Source organism: Giraffa tippelskirchi, chromosome 14, assembly GCF_054371585.1.
Source record: "Giraffa tippelskirchi isolate mGirTip1 chromosome 14, T2T-mGirTip1v1.2.pri, whole genome shotgun sequence".
NCBI lineage: Eukaryota > Metazoa > Chordata > Mammalia > Artiodactyla > Giraffidae > Giraffa > Giraffa tippelskirchi.
The window spans coordinates 16575242-16597441 of NC_137288.1; the positions used below are offsets into that span (position 1 = coordinate 16575242).

At 48.2% G+C, this 22200-nt stretch overlaps 3 long non-coding RNA genes across 3 annotated transcripts; 2 read left to right on the plus strand and 1 right to left on the minus strand.

The window, feature by feature from the left end:
* Positions 1-465: 465 nt before the first annotated feature.
* On the minus strand, positions 466-8424 carry LOC145534193 (uncharacterized). The gene is made up of 5 exons (XR_014074329.1): positions 5511-8424; positions 2442-5370; positions 1247-1294; positions 902-1151; positions 466-753 (listed from the first exon to the last, which is right to left on the minus strand). It is a non-coding gene; the product is annotated as an uncharacterized LOC145534193 (long non-coding RNA).
* Positions 8425-8566: 142 nt separating this feature from the next.
* On the plus strand, positions 8567-12614 carry LOC145534268 (uncharacterized). The gene is made up of 2 exons (XR_014074388.1): positions 8567-8673; positions 12511-12614. It is a non-coding gene; the product is annotated as an uncharacterized LOC145534268 (long non-coding RNA).
* Positions 12615-14172: 1558 nt separating this feature from the next.
* Positions 14173-17427, plus strand: LOC145534269 (uncharacterized). Its single transcript, XR_014074389.1, has 3 exons — positions 14173-14359; positions 14835-16522; positions 17155-17427. It is a non-coding gene; the product is annotated as an uncharacterized LOC145534269 (long non-coding RNA).
* The last annotated feature ends 4773 nt before the right edge of the window (positions 17428-22200 follow it).

Consider the following 22200-nt stretch of genomic DNA (forward strand, 5'->3'; position numbering starts at 1 on the left):
AATATTGCTGCACTGATAAAGTCTTAGCATCAGGTTACGGGATGGACTTTGCTGTTACTCAGAAGTTGTTCAGTCGCTCGGTCGTGTCTGACTCTTTGCGACCCCATGGACTGCAGCTCTCCAGGCCTCTCTGTCCTTCACCATCTCCTGGAACTTGCTCAGGGATGCATTTCAAAAACTCTAAGTGAGGTTTACTGTCTTTGTCACCAAACACTGAGTGTTCTTGGAATATTTCCATCTGGGATAAACGTTGATGACAATGACAGCTGAAGGTATCGATGCTCCTGAAGCTGGTGGAGACTTTCAGGCTGGGTAACGTGATGGAACCAAGATCAAATTTTAAACTACTCAAACGTCTCTTTTGTGCTTCACGGAAATACACAGTTGTTAGGTTTCTTTATGTTAAAATCTTTATGACTCATCCACCAAATGGAATTTTATAATAAAAGCTGATAATACATTATTATTTAATCAATTATAGTTTAATGGTGGTTTTAACGTGCAACCTACCAAAAATTCCCTATTTTGCAAACTTTTGATTTTGAGATAATTGTACAGTTATAAGAAGTACTACAGAGAGACCCTGCACGCCCAGCACCCAGTTTTCACCCCGGTGACATCTTACAGAGCAGTGTAACAACCAGGAAATGGTCATAATGCTGTCCACGAACCTTCGCTTCCACCGCTTTTACACACACCACGTGGGTACTGAGTTCCATGCACTTTTGGTCAGCTTGTGGATGTGAGTGACTCCTATTGCAAAGGACAGACAGGAAGTTCCCAGCACAGGGGTCCTTGCTGGTCCCCTCTTACAGCACAGCTCACTCCACACCACTGACCACTGCTCTTCAATGTGTCTTCATGACCCTGTCATTTTAGAGTGATGACTATGTGGACTTACTTAGTAGGATTATCCTGAGATTGGCTGTTTCCATGTGGCACGATTCCCTAGAGAGTCCGCCAGATCGCCGTGTGTATCAACAGTCGGTAGTGCTGATGTTTAGAAGAAAATATTCTGAATCTATGGTTTGGCAAAGACTTTCTTTGACCCAACATCAAACACCATCCGTCAAGGGAGAAATTGGTGAATTGTGCATCACACAGCAGATGTGTGTCACCTCTATCCAAAAACCTCCAGGACACAGCAGATCCTGCAGAGAGATAATGAAACAAACACTTCTGATGACAGAATGTGAGGTCTTGTGTTGGGAGAAGTGGGTCAGTCCTCAGGGCCTTTTATTCTTACCTTCTACACATATCTGGGGCTTCCCAGGTGGCTCAATGGGTAAAGAACCTGCCCGCAAAGCAGGAGACATAGGAGATATAGATTAAATTCCTGGGTTGGGAAGATCCCCTGGAGGAGGGCATGGTAACCCACCCCAATATTCTTGCCTGGAGAATCCCATGGACAGAGGAGCCTGGCGGGCTGCAGCCCTCACAGAGAGTCGGACAGGACTGAAGAGTATAAGCGCGTACGCACACAAGTCTACCAGGTTAGTGCTTATCTTTACCAGCCTAGAGGACACGGGGGGCAGTGAACTAGCGCAGCAGTGAGTGTTAGAGGCTGAAAAAAGAACTAGTTATCTCCAACAACTTCCTAACCCCAGCTCCACTGCACTTCCCTCCCCTAAAAAGAAAAGTGGAAGCTGGCAGACAAAAACTGTAAATTGCAAAGGCTAAGCTCACTGACATTATCACTTTATACCTGCACAATTAAATTACATTCAGGAGCATCTATTTTGGAAAGCAGGAAAGCATACACCTCATTTTAGAAATCCTTCCACAAAGCACCTTGGGGAAAATAAACCCTTAAAGGAATAAGTTTAACTTATCTGGAAAATCCATTTATATCCAGAAATTCATTCTGCTGCAGAGAAATGAGTCCTCCTGAATGCACATGTGTGTGTACATGCACACCCCGTGTACATATGCACACATGTGTGTGGCTACATACACAGACTGTGTACACTTGCACACGTGTACACACACACCCTGTGTACACATTCACACACGTGTGTGACTACATGCACAGCCTGTGTACACTTGCATGCATGTATATGGGTACATGTATACCCCTGGTACACATGCACAGAAATATATGGGTGCATGCACACTCCCTGTGCACGTGCACACACCTGTGCACAACTGCTGGGGGCCATGACTTGGGGAGAGCAGCCTGGGTTAAGGGCTTTGTGAGGGGCTGGGGGTGGTCATTGATACAGGGCACAGGTGACTGGACATCTGGGTGTCCGTTCAGGGACACCAGCCAGCCCCTGCACCCCGACCCCATTCCTCCAGGAGGCAGGCTTCTTCTGAGATCTGCAGGAGGACAGAGCTCCTGACCAAGAGCCGGTGGGAGCGGGTGTGAGCAGCAGGAGTGCCGAGATGCCCCCGGGAGCAGAGAGCAAGACCACCAGGATTCTCCCGGGAAAGTGACTCACCGTGTCACACTCAGATGCCAGCTTGCGGGGTGCCACCCACCTCTGCAGCCTTGCAGTGTGACTTCTCCCACCTTAAGTGAGCACAGATTCTTGCTTAGAAGAGAAGTTATGTGATTTTGTTCAAAATGCATTTATTATGAGGGCAAAACCAGAGAAATGTGTGTTTATCATCATTATAAAGCCAGCTGGAAAGAAGTGGAGCCTGGCTGAACTTTCTTCCTTTCAATTGCTGTTTCTTTATGAGTCAGAGTCCTGGACCAAGAGGGGAGATGGGCGTCGAGTGATGGGCTGGAGCGACTGAGGGGGTGGAGATGGTGACATCGCCCATGAGTTGTCCCGGGGCCACAGGCACGTCTCCATCCTAGTCCAGCACCACGTGTGTGTATTCTGGGTCTCAACTGATGACACATAGGTTGTCACGGGCTCCATCAACCGGGGTCAAGCCGCACTGGGGGGCTGGCTGTGCATGTCCCTGGCACATCTCCTCTTGTCCCAGACCCTTGGACCCCTTCCCTTGGAGGCTCCCGGGTGCCGTCTCTAGGGTGTGGAAACACCGAGTGAACTATCTCCCTGGAGCTCTGAAGTTGTATAATAAGGCCCTGCAGCTGCCACCATTACTGTTATTATTTAAAAGTGAGTCTTTCCGCCAGGAGGCTGCCCCAAGCTCGCCCAGCTCTGATCAGGATGCTAATTACAGGCATTTTGAAGAAGAGGGGCACGTGATTATTACCTGTCCCCACAGGCCCTCGCACGGTCTCGGGGTCCAGGAGTCACACGCCACGTGGGGGACCCTGACTTGCCCCGACCCAGGTCGGCAGGACGAGGCTTCTCGCTCACACCTCTGGCTCCGCACACACGTACATGCTCGTTTGTCTCGGGGCTTCCAGAGAGGTCGGAGGTCACATATGAGCAGTGGGGCTGCGAGCGGGTGCACGGGCCGGGGTCACCGTGCGGCCAGGCCTTTGTGGCCGCCCGGCTGCTCTTGCTGCTCTGAACGCGCCAGCGAGACACCTGCTGGGTTTTTGTCTCCTCCTTGCAGCTGGAACACGCTGCACAGGCTTTCCTTTCTCTCTCCCTGTGGTGCAGAGGGAGTGGAGGACCTTGATGTTTTCCGGTTCCTTGTCCGCTCTTGCCAGGCCAACAGCGCAGCCAGGATGGGCACCCTTCTCCGTGTCCCTTCGCCTGCCCGGAGCCCAGACCGCTGCGGTGCAGCAGGTCGGGAGGGTCCCCGTCTCCGTCGCCTCCTGTTTGCCAGGGCGGCCTCTGCAGACGGACGCGGGAGGGCCAGTGCCAGCGTAAATGAGCCCCATTCATCTCCTGCCGCTGGCATATGGCATGTCATTGTCCTCGGTCACCGAGGCAGAAGTGATGCAATCTGTTGGCATGTCCTGCCCCAGCGCAGACTGTCCACCCCACTGAGCCCCAAGAAAACAACAGAAGCCGAGAAAGGGCAGCCAGAACTTGCATAGATTCCTTGCACACTCACACGCGGCCGGGGAGGAGCCGTGCCCTCGACCACTGTGCCTGCCGAGGAGAGGGAGGGGAAGGGGGTCCCAGGCTTCTCCCTCATCTCCCATTTCTGTGTCTCTGTGTGTGTCTCTCTGTGTCTGTCTGTCCATCTCTCTAACTACCAAGAACGTCCGAGTCACTAGCAACTAAGGGGACCATTCTCAGAGGTCATCTGACGTCATTCACATGCACCTCTTCTATTTCTGCTTCCCATTCCTTCCCCCAAAACAAGACAAACAAGTGATGGGAATTTAAATGCATCTTCAATGACAGGAAACAAAACCCACTTGACTCAGCTTGTATCCAGGGAGGATGGAGGTTTACAAGAGGGCCCAGAGATGGCTTCATTAGACAAGAAGAAAAGTTGGGCAAACACAACTGCAAAGAGTTGAGGTAGAAGGCACTTCTCAAGGGTTAGGTTCACCCCTGGGGTGTGGGTTTTACAGAACAAACCATTGTGAGCATCCGAAGCCAGTTTGAATCTCACAGTTCAAGACCTGACGCTGGGAGCTGAGGCCCAAAGCTACGTCAGGCTAATCGAGAAGCGAGTTGCAGAGGGCAGACCCCTGCCAGCCACCTTACACGGTAAGTCTGTCTGTGCGGGTCTGGGGACATTCTCTCCACCTTTATTAACATCACAGTGAAGAGAACGACACAGAGAGGTGCTGAACAAAGACACTTTGACTAATTTGTAGATATATTTACCTCCAGAGGTTAGAGGACAGGGTAAAGAAATTAACTTTTAACTTATGAGATGAAGGCAGGAATAGAACGTGTAGCTTCCATTCCAGGAGAATTAAGACGCTTTCCAGATTAGAAGACAAAGATTTCCCTGCATTTTGTAAAAAATGTGCCATTTTAATTTTATATTCTCACATTATTACTTTGAAAAGAGGGAAGCAAATGGAAAAGGAAGATATGTGAAGGCAACTACACTCACTGATTCTAAGTTATAGAGAGAAGTTATGGTTATAGATACATAGATACGGACAGATAGATGGATGGATAGATGGATGCATAGATGGATGCACAGATAGCTATCTCTTAAAGATTGGGGGAAAAAGCAAAATAAATATTTGTCAAGCATACACTGTGCATTCTGAGTGCTAGCAAGGCAACAAAGAGCAACACAGAAGCAATGCCTGTCCTTGAGGAGCTTAAATCCCTGGAAGGAGCCCCCAGGCCTTGCAGGTCGGTGGTGACTACTCAGGAGCAATGCCCCTCCCCCAGTGGTCCAGACGAGAGTCCCCAGGGTCATGCGGACAGCGTCCAGCTGGTGGTGGCGGTTGCGGTCGTGCCAGGAGCAGGAAGGCCCACCTCTGCCAGGATCACTGGGACCCCCTCATGTACCGGAGGGGCTGGGGGCTGCTGGGCTCCACCCAGTCAGGATGGGATAACAGGGACCCGGTTTTCCCTCCTGCTGAAACAAAAATGACAGAAATGACAAAGTAGGTGAAAAAATGGAACTGAAGACATTGGATGTCAGGCCACAAAAGACAGTGATTCTTTAAAGACGGGGGAGGAAAGAGGTGGGCCCTGTGACACCCTGAGGCTCTTTACCTGTAGGAAGTCTTGGAGTCATTGCCCAGGGAGGGGACACCCAGGCACAGCCCTGCGGTCACCCTGAGTGGAGGGGGCAGTGCTGGGTGTCCCACCAGACTGGAGCTGGGGCTGCAGGCAGAGCACGGAGAGCGAGGTCTCGGAGGAGGCTGCTCTCTGGGGGCCGGAAGACCACGAGCGGTCAGCTCAGCGATCATCGGCATTGATGCGTGCACTTGGAGATCCTGGGGCTGGAGGCAGGGCTGCCTGAGAGGAGAGGTGGGATGCCACACCTCCAGGGGGCTGGGAGAAGTCCCAGGTCAGGGGCCAGAGTTAGTCTTCTGAGAAGACTCCTCGCTGCTGTTGTCCAGTCGCTTGGTCGTGTCCCACTCTTTGTGACCCCATGGACTGCTGCCCACCAGGCTTCCCTGTCTTCCACCGTATCCTGGAGTTTGCTCAGACTCGGTGATGCTCAGTGAACACGAGCTCAGCTGCAGGGACGCGTTGCCTGTAGACCAGTCACAGCCCTGGGGCCCCCTGTCGAATCCATAGCTCTTTCTGGATAAAAGGCTCATTAACCAAAAGAGGAGCCCCTCCACCCGATAAAGGGCGTCTGGAAACCCCCCCATGGACACCACGCCCCACAGTGAGAGGCTATGAGAGGCTGAAAGCTTCCCCACAAAGATCAGGGACGACAAGGGGCGTCTGCCTCCACTGTGCCGGGCGGGCAGCCTAAGAGGGAATAAAAGGCAGCTCTTTGGGGAGAAGAAAAAGAGAAATTTTCTTCATTTGTGGATGATGTCCAGGTGGTGCTTGTGGTAAAGAACCCGTAAAGAACCCGTCTACCAACGCAGGAGACGTAAAGGACGCCAGTTCGATCCCTGGGTCGGGAAGATCCCCTGGAGAAGGGCATGGCAACCCACTCCACTCCTGGAGAATCCCATGGACAGAGGAGCCTGTAAGGCTACAGTCTATAGGGTTGCAGAGAGTTGGACACAACTGAGACGACTTAGCATGCAGGCTTGTCCTCTTGCACATGGAAGATCCATGGAATCCACAGAAACTATTAATATGAAGCTAGTAAGTTAGCTCAGAGGGTTATATGTACAAAACTAACTGCATTCCCACACATTAACACAACAATCCGAAAGTCCAAAAGTGAAGTTAAAACAAGTCCGTTTTCCACGGCAGCAGGATGTGCACTGGGGTTAGGATGTGAGACCAGGGGGTCCTGGATGTGGGGTGGGAGGAGGAAGTCAGAGAGAGAGGGGCGGGCGGCAGGAGCCGGGTCTGTGGGGGGCTGGGGTCTGAGCAGACGGGGCCCAGGACCCCCTCCTGCACCCCGCAGGTCTGGTGAGGTGCCCTGGAGAATAAAGCAACGCTTTTCGCAGAAAAGTACACAGGCAGCGGGAGCTGCTGAGTTATCGTGTCAAAACAACTGCCTCACTTGGATTCTTAAAGTTTAAGAAAATATTTAAATGATCTTTATCTTAGTGAAGAAAAAAAACTACGTGAAAATCTCAGCCAGAGTCCGGATTTCGTGTGTTCTTTTGTTGTCTAGATTCTGCTTCTCCTTCCTGCCGCTCACTTGATAACTATGCTTAACATAGGCTACGGTCACTACAATTAATCCATATTCACAATATAAAAACTAAAAAAACACAAAGAACAAGGAAGAAAAGTCACTGGGAATATACCCTTAGCCTTTCAGACGTATCTTCATGCTGAACCATCTCATACTATACTTGTCAGTGAGGTCAGCAGTAGTTTTGGTTTTAGTTGAGGAGATGAATAATAAAAATTCAAATAAATAAATAGAAACTGCGTATTCAATATGCCTATCAATAAATGTGCATTCCTTAATTGCAAGCCTTTTGCAAAGGGTTTTCATCTTCTCTGGCCAGTTTGATGCCTTTTAATATTTACTCACATAAAAAGTATGCCACAGTCTGGACAGTATATTAGGAAATGAAGTCTTAATTTCAATAAAAGTATGAGTGGTTGATTGCAAATTCTATTTCTCCAAGGAGGAATGTGACCTGTCTCGGGGTCACCCAGGGCCCTGCCTGTCCACGTCCTCAGCCGTCACTGCTATAGTGAGGTTCAGGGTCAGGGTTAACCCTAAGTCTCCCCCGCCCATCCTTGCTTCCCAGCTCACAACTGAGACCCGGCCAGGCAGAAGTTGAAGATCGTGGGATGGAAATCAAGGAGATTCTGCTATTACTCCTGGTGGGGTGGGGAGTGGTCCTCTGAGGCTGGGTCCACACCTCAAGCTGCAGACAAGGTTGTTCTGGGGCCCGGGGCTCCCCCGGGGATGCTCTGAGCCCAAGCCTGAAGGCCCTGGGCTCTGGATCAGAGCAGCACCTTCTTGCCCATGTCATTCATTCCTTGTCTCACAATCAGCTTCTTTCAGGAGAACCTCCCCAGGGGACCCCCGGCCCCTAGCTCCAGAGGCAGGGTGAATGGTCTTGCTAGGTGGACACGTCTGAGCAGGAAAGATGAGTGTCTGGTCTCTGGGTGACCCCGAGTCATGGGTCCCTGGCCTCTGGACTCCTTCCGTTGCTCCAGCTGGAGGCCCCTCCAGGTTCCTCATCCCGTGTCTGCACAGAGGAACTGCCTTGGCCGTGTCCCCTGGGCGCCACTGCTGCTCGAGGAGCAGGAACGTGTGGACCCTGGGTGGTCCTGCCTCTCCACCAGCCAGGGGTGCTCACCGCCCACCAGAACCACTATCTGGGGAGCCACACCTCCTCCCCGGGTTCACAAGGCTTCCGGTTTTCATGGGTGTGTCCGCCATCCTTTCACAGATTTTCAGGAAGAAGGACTTGTACTTTGCTTTATTTTTCAGCTTGAATCTATTCTCCCAGAGCAGAGGCCTTGGGCCTGGTGGGCCCTGAGAGACCCCTGGATGGCAAGGTTTGGGTGTTAGTGTCTGTCTGGGAGGTTCTGGCCCGTCTGCGGGCTCCTGGGGCCCTGCGCACCACCCGTGAGTCTCCTGTTTGTGATGTGGGCCACTCCTGTCCTCTGGTCATAATGGCAGGGAGAACTGCTGTGGGTCGGATTCTAAGCTGAGACACAGCAGACAGGGGCTGAGGCCCAGGGCACCTTCTGGCCTTAAAGACACCAGTGGAGAGTCTGCAGAAAAAATGGGGGACATTCAAAGCTTTGGATAAATAGGAGGGACGTGGTGAGTGCATACAGGTTGTTGTTTGGCCCAGAGTGTCCCTGCACTGAAAATCTCCCTGTAGACGAGAACGTTTTAGGACAAGGATTCTCCCAACCCACAACTGGCAAGGATCTTGGAGGGTCTCTCTCTGGATGGTGACTGCTTTCTTAGCTCCTGGTCCCCAGATGCAGGGGAGGGTCCCCTGCAGGATGGGGGCTGCAGAGGGTCTGTGAGGCCCGGAGCCTGTCCAAGACAGGCCAGCCTTGCCCCTCCGTTGGCCCCCTGATCCGTGCTGATCTGAGACCAGATGGACCGGAGAGGCTCCCCGTCCAGGGAAAGAGGGTTGAAATGAAGGCATTGACTCAGATGCAGTCCATTCATTTCCCACTATAGACAGAGTGTGAGATGAGCCAATTTAGGTTAAAATATCTTTAACGAATTCTCACAGGAGCTGACATTCAACATTGATTTTTTTTTTTCGGGTGAAAATGATTACTTTCCTGTGCATGACTTCCAAGTCCTGTGCATCTCTCTGGATGGACAGAACTGACATGCCAGGGACCCAACCCTCCTCTGTGCCAGCCCTGCAGTGGGAGTCCAGGACTGACTCGGTGTGGTGATGGTCCCTGTGGTCACTGCCAGCACATCCTGTTTCATGACCGGCTGATTCGGACTGACGGAGTCTGCCTGGCTGGTCTGTCCCCAGACACTGGGCTGGCGATGCCTTTGTCTCTAAGGAGGGCATGTCACCTCTCCCCAAACCACATTTTCATTAGCGGGAAGCTTTGCAGTGCCCACATCCACGCTGAGGACACAGGGCATTTTCTCCCTATGACACTGTGATGCTTGAGTTCTTTGTCCACTTGGCCCCAGTTACTCAATCCTTCACTGAGTGTCACCATAGAGGTGGTGGCTGGTCACATCCCTTAGGCTCTTTGAGGCTGTGATGTTTTCTCAGAATGTCTTTATTTTTGGTGACTTCAGCAGTTTTGCTGGAGAAGGAAATGGCAACCCACTCCAGTACTCTTGCCTGGAAAATCCCATGGGCGGAGGAGCCTGGTAGGCTGCAGTCCATGGGGTCGCTAAGAGTCGGACATGACTGAGAGACTTCACTTTCACTTTTCACTTTCATGCACTGGAGAAGGAAATGGCAACCCACTCCAGTGTTCTTGCCTGGAGAATCCCAGGGACGGGGGAGTCTGGTGGGCTGCCGTCTATGGGGTCGCACAGAGTCGGACACGACTGAAGCGACCTAGCAGCAGCAGCAGCAGTTTTGAGAATGCTGGTTAGGCAGTTTTTAGGCTATCCTTTAATCTGAGTGTGTCTGATGTTTTTCCCATGGTTAGCCCGGGAAGGAAGACCAGCAAAATAAAGCTCCCTTCTCACCACATCCTATCAACATGACCTACCGATGTCTGTGCTGACCTTGATTTGTACCTGAGTACTTTTTTGGTGCTGTTATTGATGGTGTTTTGGCATTCTTACTTCTAGGTACACTTGCTGGTTTATGTGACAGATTCGACTTTACCGTATTAATCTTGCATCTTTCAACCTCATTACTCCTTTTTATTTGTTCTAAGAGTTTTGCCTTGTTTTTGCACCTTTGGTATTTTCTACATAGACATGCATGCCATCTGCAAAGACAGCTTTGTTTCGTCCTTCCCAATCCATGCTTTTTACATCTTTGTCTTGTTCTATTTCACTGGCCAGGACTTCCACTGTGATGTTGAACAGTTGTGGTGAGAGAAGCCATCCTTACCTTCTTCTGAATCTTAGGGGGAAATCACTATGAATTGTTTTAACTGTGTTTTTTTTTTTTTTGGTCAGTGTGCCTTATTAGGGGCTTCCCAGGCGGCTCAGTGATAAAGAACCCACCTGCAAGTGTGTCGATCCCTGGGTTGGGAAGATCCCCTGGAGAAGTAAATGCCAACCCACTCCAGTATTCTTGCCTGGGAAATCCCAAGGACAGGGGACCCTGGTGGGTTACAGTCCATGGGGTTGCAGAGTCCGACACGACGTAGTCACTGAGCATATATCTTATTAATTTGAGGAGGTTCCCCTCCTGTCCTAGTTTTCTAAGAGTTTCTATCTTGAATTATGTTGGATTTTGTCAAATGTGTTTTTCTGCATTAATTGACATGATCATATGAGCTTCCTTTGATTCCTCCCATGAAAAATTGTTTGTTATCAGACACTGCAATGGCAACAGCTTTGAATTCACTTGCCAGTCTGTAACCAAGTAGACTTTTCTAAAATGCTTGGCACCAAATATAGTTTAATTTGGATGCCAGTTCTATTTAGGCTGGATCTATTCTAAAGCTATGCTTCTGTTACCAGCTGGAGTTTTGCCAGTTGGAGTTCTCCTCATTGGCATTTTCCAAAATACACCTCAATGAAAATTTTGCCTCGGTGACATTCTCTGTGTGCATATACCAGCGAACAACAGATGATTAAGTTATGTTCAATAATTTACTTCGCTGGCATCACATTTCTGGTGAGGCCTAGCTTTATGTCTATGGTGCTACACCAGTTATGTAACTTAACATCTATGACGTGACGTTTCTTTGAAAAATTGCCATCCATCTACATTATATGTGACAACTCACCATAATCTTTGATTAATCAAATGAATTTGATTTCCCACAAATAACAACAAAAAAAAATAGCAACTTCATCAGTATGTTAAGTATCTTCTTACCTTCCTACTATTTTTCTTGCTTTCTTTTGTCCCCTGCAAACAACATCTGTTCATTGCATTTTTGGTGTTTCTTGCAAATGGAAATGAATAATTCAGCTTGACAGTACAGTAGTCAAATGACACCTTTAGGCACTATTTACATCCAGTAAATAATTCCTTTGGCAAGGTAGGTGTTGGAGACAAAACAGCAGCTCTGTGGGTCCAGAAATGACTTATAGGTTTCCCATCAGACTAGATCCTAAGGCTAAATTTGACGCATGGAAGGAAGAGTCTGATTAGTTCTATAGACCTTACTTTGGTTCTTGGGAATTTGAACAGTGATCTGATTGTTTCATGAAATATAGACTTATTGGTGACAGCCACATGCCTATCTGTTGTTCTTTTTAATTTCTGGGAACTTTATAAAAGAAAATATATTAGAATATTTCCTGGCAGAGAAATCTCTAAAAATTATTACCGGAGTAGTAAACATATAGAAAGATCTGTAAGAAGCTTGCAATGGGTAGTGGCTTCAAGACACATCAAACAATTAATTCAGTTCTCCGTCCTTCTCCACTCATTTTTTCACCTCATTTTTTGTTACAGAGTGGAGGATTCATTGAGGCAATAAATGTTGCTGATTTATTTCTGACCCATTCTGTAATTTCATTTGAAAACAGTTTTAAGAGTAAACCTCTGGCTTCCTTGGTGGCTCAGTGGTAAAGAATCCACCTGCCAATTCAGGAGACTTGAATTTGATCCCTGGGTTGGGAAGATCTCCTGGAGGAGGAAATGGCGACCCACTCCGGTATTCTTGCCTGGAGAATTCCATGGACAGAGGAGCCTGGTGGGCTACAGTCCATGGGGTTGCAAAAGAGTTGGATGCCACTTCGTATAAGAGTAAAACCAGCTGTCAAAGCTGTCCAAGGAAATAAAAAAAATTACTGGGGATCAGAGAATCTAGTCATTCTCACATGCCTTCTCAAATTTTTGAATTTTATAACAAAGTAAAATTAAAAATGAAAAATAGATTGATAAAGATTCAACAAAGTTTTAAATCTTTTCAATTAAAAACAGTAAATAGATATTAAAAACACCAAATGTAATCTATTATCACCATGTTTTTGTAAAACAAGCAATATTTTTAGAGTTTTGTTCTTATAGTTCTCATTTCTCTACAGATCAGTGAAAACTTCATCAGGGGCTGTCTCTGCTATGTCAGGACCAACTGGGTTACCTCGTGCCTCTGTCCTGAACATTGTAGAGAAGAAAAATTCACCCCGTGCCAAGTGGTCAGTCAGTGCTGGGAGCTTTGGTGTATGTGTGTGAGTGAGTGTGAGTGAAGTGAGTGTGAATGTGAGTGTATGTGTGTGTGAGTGTGTGCGTGTGTATGTGGTCTCATGTAATCCTCTTACTGCTGACAAATGAAGAAATCGCGTTTCTGAGAGGTTCGGCAGCAAGCCTGTGTCTGTCTGAGGCCAAGGCCTGTGGAGTCCATGCTCCCAGGGATGCCCCGGCTGCTCTGCACTTGGCAGGACCCTCAGAAGAGCAGGAGCTCCGGGCCAGGGCTGGCCGGCTGCACCTGCCACGCCATGCGGAGTGAACCTCAGAAACGTGCCCCAATTTCAACAGAAGCTACAGTTCTAATGTTCGGATTGGAAGTGGAATTCCAAGAGTTTGGGGAGGAAGTGGTTGGAAAGAATATGTCCATGGATATATTCTTTGTAAGGTTTTTTGTCAGGAAGCAAAAGAGAGAAGTAGGGTCTGTGCTTGAATGGAGATGTGAAAGCCCTTTAGGATGAGTTTCATGGATGGAGGAGTTCGTTTTCTGACTCCATGGTCTCCCTGCCCAGTCATTTCCTACTCAGCCCCATCCTGAGATTGCCCCATGGTCTAAGATTCATTCTCAGTTCTTCCCCACCCCGTCCCTATTCCAATGGATCAAGTCGGAATGTCCTCACACAGAACCCAAGGCTCCGGCCCTCCGTCAGCGCGCAGGTTCCCCCTCTCCCCACTCCGCCAGCACCAGCACATCTGGGGTCTCTGTGGGGTCCCGCCAGCACATCTGGGGTCTCTGTGGAGTCCCTCCAGCACGGTTCTCCATCATCGCTCTCTCTGCACCTTTACACATGCACTTCCTTGCATTTCTCCAGCAGCCCTATCCCCACTTCACATTCCACCTGGTCCCTCCCCACCCAGGACCTGCCTTGACTTTCTGGTGCGCTGTGGGTGCTTCCTGCTGCACCCCACTGCCCTCCGTGTGTCCCTCCAGGACTGTAAGCTTTCCTTTACATAGGTCCCCACACAGCTGCTCGCCAGGGTAGGGAGTTTCCAAGAAATCGTTGGATGGTCCCTCTGGGCTTGGAGGCAGGATCGTGGGTGACAGGACTTGTTTGGTGGAAGAAACTTGTTTCCTCGTAAAAGGATGAAGTGAAGAGCCACTCATTTTAGAGAGAAGTGTTCGCCACAAACCTCAGCAATGTTCTATGACATTGAAAGTCCAACATATGCTTGTCACCAGTGTGTCAGATAAGGAACATGATGTGAGGGTGCTGGGCGCAGTGAGAAGCCCCAGACCTCAGAGACTTCCTATGACGCTGAAAGTCACAATATGAACATGCTGTGAGTGTGTGTGACAGCTCCGTGAGAAGCCCCCGACCTCATTGACGTGGGGAACCTGACAGGTGAGGCTGACTTTTCCCGGGATGGGATATGTTTGCCTCCCATGCTGTTCATGACCTGCAGAGTGAGCTGCAGTCTTGGTTGAGAGGGTCAGCAGGGCTGGGCTGAGTCTTCAGGAGCCGGGGAGGGGCATGGATTGGAGCTGGCTTGTATTTGAGGAGTGAGGAGAGAACCCTGAAGTTGCATCTCGGGGTTAAGTGAGGTCAAGAACTGTGCAGGAAGGTCTGCCTGGAGCACAGACGGAGACGAGGCCCCTGCAGGAGGCGAAGCCTGGGTACCAGGCACACCGGGTCTAGACCAGCAACGAGGTGGAAGGACTGGGGCGAAGTCTGAATGGACTCCACAGAGGTAAGAAGTGCACTTAGAGGGAAGGAGCTGTGTTGGGAGGGAGATGTCTGTGGACCAAGCCCTTGGGGTTGCAGATCTGGGACTGGGCTCCAGGACTGCAAAGACCAGATAAGAGTGAGGGAGACATGAGAATCATGGAGACAGCGGGGAGACCATGGCGGATGCCAGCACACTTCAGGGACTTTCTGATTTCTTCTTTAGTGAGCAGTTCTCATCTCCTGAGTGCAAAGCTCCCTCACTGCCCCATAACACTATCCAACAACGGGTTTTACAGGTGTTTTCATAATCGATACTGAATCTCCACAGTGGTTTAGTCGCTAAGTCATGTCCGACTCTTGCGGCCCCGTGGACGGTAGCCCACCAGGCACCTCTGTCCATGGGATTCTCCAGGTGAAAATACTGGAGTGGGTTGCTGTTTCCTCCTCCAGAGGATCTTCCTGACCCAGGAATCAAACCCGGGTCTCCTGCATTGCAGGTGGATTCCTTACCGACCGAGCTAGGAGGGAAGCATGAAAGTGCCATAATCCAGGGAGGTCCGCGGTGCCTTCTCCTGCGGGTTCGTGACAGGCTCTCTGACATGAGAGCACGTGGCCTGGCCCTGGGCACGCCTGCACATCACAGAGCCCTGGGGCTATTTTCCTGTTCTCACCTGACAGTTTAACACTGTGTCCCCCGAGGGCAGCTGAGCACAGCATGAGTCAAGACTGCCTAAGCACCGGCTTTTGAGACACATACAGAATAACAGCATATAGTATTACATCTCCAGCTCTGAAACTCAGAAATTACTGTCTTATTCTGAAGGAACTGGGAACACAGAAATCTTTCTGAGTAGCCCATTTTATTTTTTCAACGTGAACTTTTTAGGAGAAGAGAAAGCACAGTAAACAGCTCTTAAATGAGCATTTGTTGAAACATTTAGAAGTGAAAAAAACCAAATCAAACAACTTTTAATAATACTTTACTGCCAGAGGAAAATAAAATCAGAGCTGCCACTATAAAATAAAAAAGCAATTAGCAACTTTCTGATTGTATTTCTTTAAGGATCCACCTCAAGAGGCAGGGGGAAAAATATCTACAGTCTTTTTAAAAGAAAGGAGAAATGTCCATAGTTTTTGAAAGACGTCTGGAAATAGGTGGTCTAGAAGGCCTGTGATCCTCAGCGTCAGACCTGGGCTGGTGGATACCGAAGGCATCACCTGTGTGCAGGGACCCCGCTGGGGGTGGGGTGGGGGCCTGGCTGCTGACAACGCAGCTGCGGGCTTTGCTCAGTGACACTTATTTCATCAGGAGATGATGGAGTCAGACAGAAGCTGAGGGTCCAGTCGACTCTGAGAAGCCTCTGTATATACACCACCTATGTCTTTTCTGAAACTGTATTCGACTTCTGCCTGGTGTTGCAATCCCTAAATTCTCTTTATTCAGGACTTGCGTGTGTGCATGCTCAATCATGTCTGACTCCTTGTGACCCCATGGACTGTAGCCCACCAGAAGCCTCTGTCCATGGGATTCTCCAGGCAAGAATACTGGAGTGCGTGGCCATGCCCTCCCCCAGGGGATCTTCCCAATCCAGGATCGAAGCCGGGCCTCTTATGTCTTCTGCAGTGGTGGGCGGATTCTTTACCAGTGCACCACCTGGGAAGCCAAAACCTAAAGACTAGGCCTTAGTAAGAGAAGCAGGAGGAAAGGGTGGTTGGCCAGGACTTAGCTTGTCTATTTGCCCCAACTTCCTCGAAACATCCGTGTGCCTCTTGCTGAGCTTCTAGAACATTCCCTGCAACCTTCCCAGTGCTGTTCACATGGTGTGATTGACCCCACGTTCAGGTTACCAGACAGATGTGTGCCAGGTGTCATCACCCCAGCTCAGAGGACGAGCCGCTACAGACACTCAGTTCAATCTAGCTCCACGTTTGCCGCCTCCACATCTTTTGGGCCCACATAAGTGTCAGTCTTTGGATGAGCAGGAATCAATGGCCCAGCAAGCGTGGTGGTTGCTGTGCACCGACACGAAGCCAGTCCTCCCAGTGCCCTGAGCCCACCACTGGGCTGGCAGATGCATGCACTGACCAGGACGCGTGGGTAACAAGCCTGCAGAGCATTGACATGAGCTTCACATCCACCTTGATGTTGCTTCCAGAAATGTACTCGAAGAAAATAACGAGCCAGGTACAAGAATGTTTGCTTTCTAAATACAGAATTAGAAAAGCTTTATTGTGAGCATGCACCATTGTTTAGAACAGGTAAGAATTTAAGAAAAATTCTAAATAGCCCCTGATAGGGGAGTAGTGTGAAGCAATTACATGTGTAGCATGACACAAATACTGTGCAGCTATTAAAACTGAGTCCAGTGTGTTTATTAACACAGGAACATGTGCAAGATATACTGCTGAATGAAAAGTAGGGTGTAGAACATCCACTCCGTGTGTGCATGTTGTGTATCTATGCATATAAGCACTGTCCATGTATCCATCAAGCATCTATTTATCACTACATACAAATAGAAAAAAAAATCTGGAAGAATATACAACCAAATACTCAAGATGTTATCAGTATATTTCTCTGGTGGCACAAAATAATTATTTTTTGCCTTGCCACGAGGCATGTGGGATCTTAGTTCCATGACTAGGATTGAACCTGTGCCCCCTGCAGTGGAAGCATGGAGTTTTAACCACTGAACCACCAGGGAAGTCCCACAAAATAATTTTTAGTAAGTCTTCAATGGTTTTGCTTTTTACCCTGTTCACTTGCAAGTATGCCACCATGATCCTTTCATTCACGGTATTCTCCTTGTTCCTCAGATGTCCGAGGCTGCCCTTGCCCCGTGTCCGTGTTCCTGCCTCAGCCCTGCCAGGCGTCAGTGCAGACACCGCGGGGAGGAGCTGGACTAGAGCAGGTCACCCGAAATTAACTGTCCTTATTTCCCAGCAAGGACCCGTGGTCTGATCAAATGAAGGTATGAAGATGGTGTCAGAGATACTCTTATAAAAACATATGTGTTCCACAGAATTTATGTCACTCAATTTTAACTCGGCACAGCATGGTGGCGTAATAAATATTATAGCATATTGTGAGGAGTGCGTGTGGCCATATGTTCGTATCTGAAGATGGTGGGGCTGATCTAAGCGAGCGGCCGGGTGGAGGAGACAGCTCTGCTGTGACAGGGCCTCACTGGGGTCTCGCCCCGACAATGGTCCCGCTACCCCAGGGAGCGCGTAGGGCCTGCCTGCCCCTCCTGCTGCCCCGAGCCCGAGTCCCCGCCTCCTTCCATGCAACAGTGCTGCTTGGGGCTCCTGGGCTCAGCTTCGAGGGCTGAGGAGTCCTGGGACCTGCGCGAGTCCGGGTCTCGTCACCGTTACACAATGCACTGAACCCAGAGGGGCTGGTGCTTCTTCAAACATGATGCTCGTTTTCCAGCACAAACCCTGGAAGCCCTCCACTCCATATGGTGGAAACCAGAAGCTTCACCATCAGAGAAAGGACCAGAAAGAAGAATGCTGAGAAGCGTCGTTTGCCATCAAACCTTCGAAGATTTCCTCTGAGTTGAACTGAGCTACCAGTTCCTTAGCTATGATGTGTCTCCCAGTCCTGCCATCTCCTCCCTCCTCATACTTAATTTTGCAAAACTCCATCTTTGCTTGACTTTGCAGAGAGTCAAGGGGGGATACTGCCCATTGCTGGACCACGCTTGTCTCACTGTGAATAGACGGCCACCTTTCACATTACCTGACCTTGTTTCACTCACATTTTATCTTCTCAAAACAATTCTTTTTAAATTAGCAGTCACTCAAATGAGCAATCATGAGCTCCCAGTACAGTTTATCAGACTTGGAAAAGCCTTCCCCATGAGAAAACTTGTTTTTGTGAAGTCAGATTCAATTTAGAGACGCTCCCTCTGCCCCCTGCCTGTGACCTTGGTAACCTGGTCCAAGCTCCTGTCTTGACCACCTGGCTGCTCTTGGGACCTGCCTGCAAGCTGGGCTGTCAAAATTAAAGATCTTTCTGGTGTTTTTAGGAATAAACTCCCTGAATTGCATGAGAAAGCCCCACCTTGTTCTACAGCTTCTGTGCATTCCTCCACCTCAGATAATCATAGTCTTGGTTCCTAGGATAATTGCTTCATTGACCTATGAAAAGTTTTGATGGAAACTTGGCATTTGTAGCTCAAGTGGGTGTATCAGATCTAGGCTAACCTTTTAGATTTTCCAGCTGTCTAGTGTTAAAAGCCAATTTCTAAAAAAAAAAAAAAAAAAATAACACTTAACAGTATTATTTCAGAGCTCAATGTCAAAATAAGAAAACAAAAATGTTTCCAAGTCCTGCAGCATGGGGTTTCCATTTGGAAGTAAAGCAGCCAGTATCTGCACTTTCAGAGAAAAGTTGCTAGAATTTGTGTTTCGACATTCGGTTTTACACTTTTTCAAACTTCCCTTTTCTTGCTTTGAAAGCTGAGCACAGGCCCCCTTAGAAGGGCCAGGGCAAAGGGACCTGGGACAGCTGACCCCACCTCAGAGGACACCGTTTGAGTCTGAAGAATTCCAGGGTGAGAGGCAACCAGAGTGGCCATTTTCACCAATTCTAGGGGCTTTAGAGGGGCGTATATTTCCTAGCGTTCATCTTTCCTGGCCAGGCCCCACTGCCAGATAAAAACTGGATGCCAGACATTGCATGGGACACAGTCACCCTAAAAAGTGTCTTGGTCCTTGTCTGAGATTCAGTGTAACCGGGCAGTCTGTGTTTTATTTGCTAAATTTGGCAACTGTGGGCTGAGGACACAGGCTTGGACTCAGACAGACCCACGTTCAACATTGGTGTTTCTGAGTTCTGTGTGGCAAATGGAAAATTATGTTCTAGTTTTATTATACAGGTGTTAATTTTTATGTTTAAAAACATTTGAACTTAATTTGCACCTCCTATGAAATTAAAGATAAGAGTTAATACGTTGACCTCTACTTACAGCTTCACAACAACTCTGGTTCTTGTTCTTACTTATCACCATGTGTTAACATAATTTAGGATTTTAGAGCCAGAATATTATTCAATTACCCATTTAAAATTTTTCCTTAAATTATTTTTCTTTTAATTACATTTCATGTTATATGATGTTTGAATTGATCTCTGTTTTAGTGGTTTCTCTGCTTACAACTAGTTCTGTTATACTGTGACTTTGCTATGCTTGAGGTTTTAATTTTATGTAGTTTTATCTACTTTTGAGGGGACTTCCCTGGTGCCTCAGTGGTAAAGAGACTGCTTGCCAATGCAGGAGACATGGGTTCAATCTCTGGGTCAGGAAGATCTCCTGGAGAAGGAAATGGAAACCCACTCCAGTATTTTTTCCTGGGAAATGGAGCCTGGTGGGCTACAGTCCACGGGATTGCAGAAGAGTCAGATACTACTTAGTCAATAAACAACAACAACATCTACTTTTGAAGTACAGGAAAAGTAGCTTATGAGTATTTGCTTGTCTGTGATGCCTTTTCTCAATTTCTCTCTCTTCGTTTTTCCTTCCACATGAAGGACAATCAATTTGGATGTAACTTGAGTATTTTTTTTAACTCAACAATATTTTAATCTCAAAATCCTACAGATGGTTCTTTCTTAAATTCTAGTGCCTGGTGCTGTGAAGTAAAACTACAAGATTAGTTAGTAGGTTATATTTGCCTGCCTAAAAGTTTCATATGCCTAAGTGTTGGCCTATGTATCATTGCATTTTTTTTTTTAGCTTAGTGACCTCTTTTGATTGGCAGATTGAAGATGATTTTTTAAACTAAGGAACGTTTATTAGTATGCCTGGAGCTTAAACAGCAGACATTTATTCTCTCCCAGTCCTGGAGGCCAGACGCCCAGGATCAGGTGTCCGAGGGGCTGGTTTCTCCCGAGGCCTCTCTCCTTGGCCAGCAGACACGCCTTCTTGCTGTAATCTCCCATGGGTTTGTGAGCAGGTACTTCTGGGGTCTTTGGTCCGAATGTTCTCTTCTATAAGAACACCAGTCAGGTTGGGTTTGGGTTACCCTAACAGCCTTGTTCTTATTTACTCATGTAGTTGCTTTTAAACAGTTTTGTTGGAGTATAGCTGATTTACAATGTTGTGTTAGTTCCATGTGCACAGTAAAGTGACTCAGCTATGCGTACACATGCATTCATTGCTTTTCAGATTCTCTACCCATATAAGTTATTACAGAATATTGAATAGAGCTCCCTGTGCTGTACAGCATTGGTCATCTCTTCAACTGTCCCATCTTCAAATACAGCCCATTCTGAGCTGCTGGGGGTTAGACGTGTAGCCTCTGAACTACAGGAGGGGGCACAATTCAGGCCAGAGGGAAAGTTGTGAGATTTTCATCCATTTTGTTGGTTGTTTTCCTTAAGTGATTTGCCTTTAAGATCCGTTATTAAAAAGTACATTGAAAGTACATTTCCTAAGTCCTGCCATCCGTTCAGCTATGATTTCTCTATCTTTTGCTCTTGTTTCCGGGAGAAATCCTGCTCTTATCTCATTCGTTATTGATTTGATAGCCTCAGCGCTTTGCCAGTTGATAACTAACTCTATTGTCTCCAGTGCAGCACAAGCATTTTCCTTCCCAAGGAGTCTCTCCAAATATCACATGGTTCTTTCTTCTTGACTTCCTACTCTATTTCTACATGACTGAACTTATCAGTCTTACTGAGAAAATTATTTTAGGAAGGGTTCTGTCTCTTGTAGTAAGTATTTTGTAGGGAGATGTTCGATCTCACCCTTCAAAAGAATTACTGCAAGAAATAACTGCAGGAAAATATTTATTTGTTCACTGCTTGTTCTTTTAGACTAAGTAGGGCCCAACAAAGAACCAGGAACAAACTTTACAATTTTTACTTGTCTCAAGCCTACACGATATAGGGTTTTTCCTGGTGGCTCAGATGGTAAAGAATCTGCCTGCATTGTGGGAGACCTGGGTTCGATCTCTGGGTCAGGTCCAAGATCCCCTGGAGAAGGAAACAGCTACCCACTCCAGTATTCTTGCCTGGGAAATCCCACAAACAAAGGAGGCTGGTGGGCTACAGTCCATGGGGTTGCAAAGAGTCGGACACGACTGAGTGATTAACACTTTCACACCTTCACTGGACATAAAGCAAGCTCAAGCTACTTCCAGGATACTCACCAGCCCTAACAGCAACTGGACAAGTGGCCAACAAAACCAGGTGGTGCCAGTGATGGTAGGATGGGCAGCGGCCAGGACCAGAGCATTGCTTTACTTAAGGCTGAATTCCAGGAGAGATGCCAATGCTGAGAGGCCGCAGGTTAGCAGAACCAAGAAATGGCTTCCGTAAATGGTCCCTGTCCACTAACTGAAAAGCTTTTCAAGTATCGAAAATAATTTTCACTCTTGGCTCTTTCTTCTGAGTTGAGAGCCATTAGCACTGAAACCAGCAGAAGCTGAGTACATGGAGATCCATGCTGATGCTTCCTTCTCCCTTTACAGCTCTGACTACAATCCATTCCCACATGGGTCCTAGATAGGACGAGGACAACAGTTGGTCCTCCTGGGAATGAGGGCAATTCTGAAGGCTTTGCCTTGGAAACTGAGGCTCCCAACTCAGGCAGATTCTTAGACATGATTCCCAATATCAACCAATCATTAAAGGCTACTTTTGAGTGTTTCTCAAAAGTAGCTAGCCCCACCCAAAGGTCACAAGGACATCCTGGACTTGGGCTGGCATTTCCTTAGGATGCCCAGATTCAGCTCTCTGCTGCCTCAGGTCAGCGGGTCTTCAGCATCCTGACCTGCAGAGCTGCCCTCTCAGTGGTCAGAGGTCCAGCTCTCACCAGGACTGCTGGCCTGGAAGCCAGGATAAGCCAGACCCTCCCT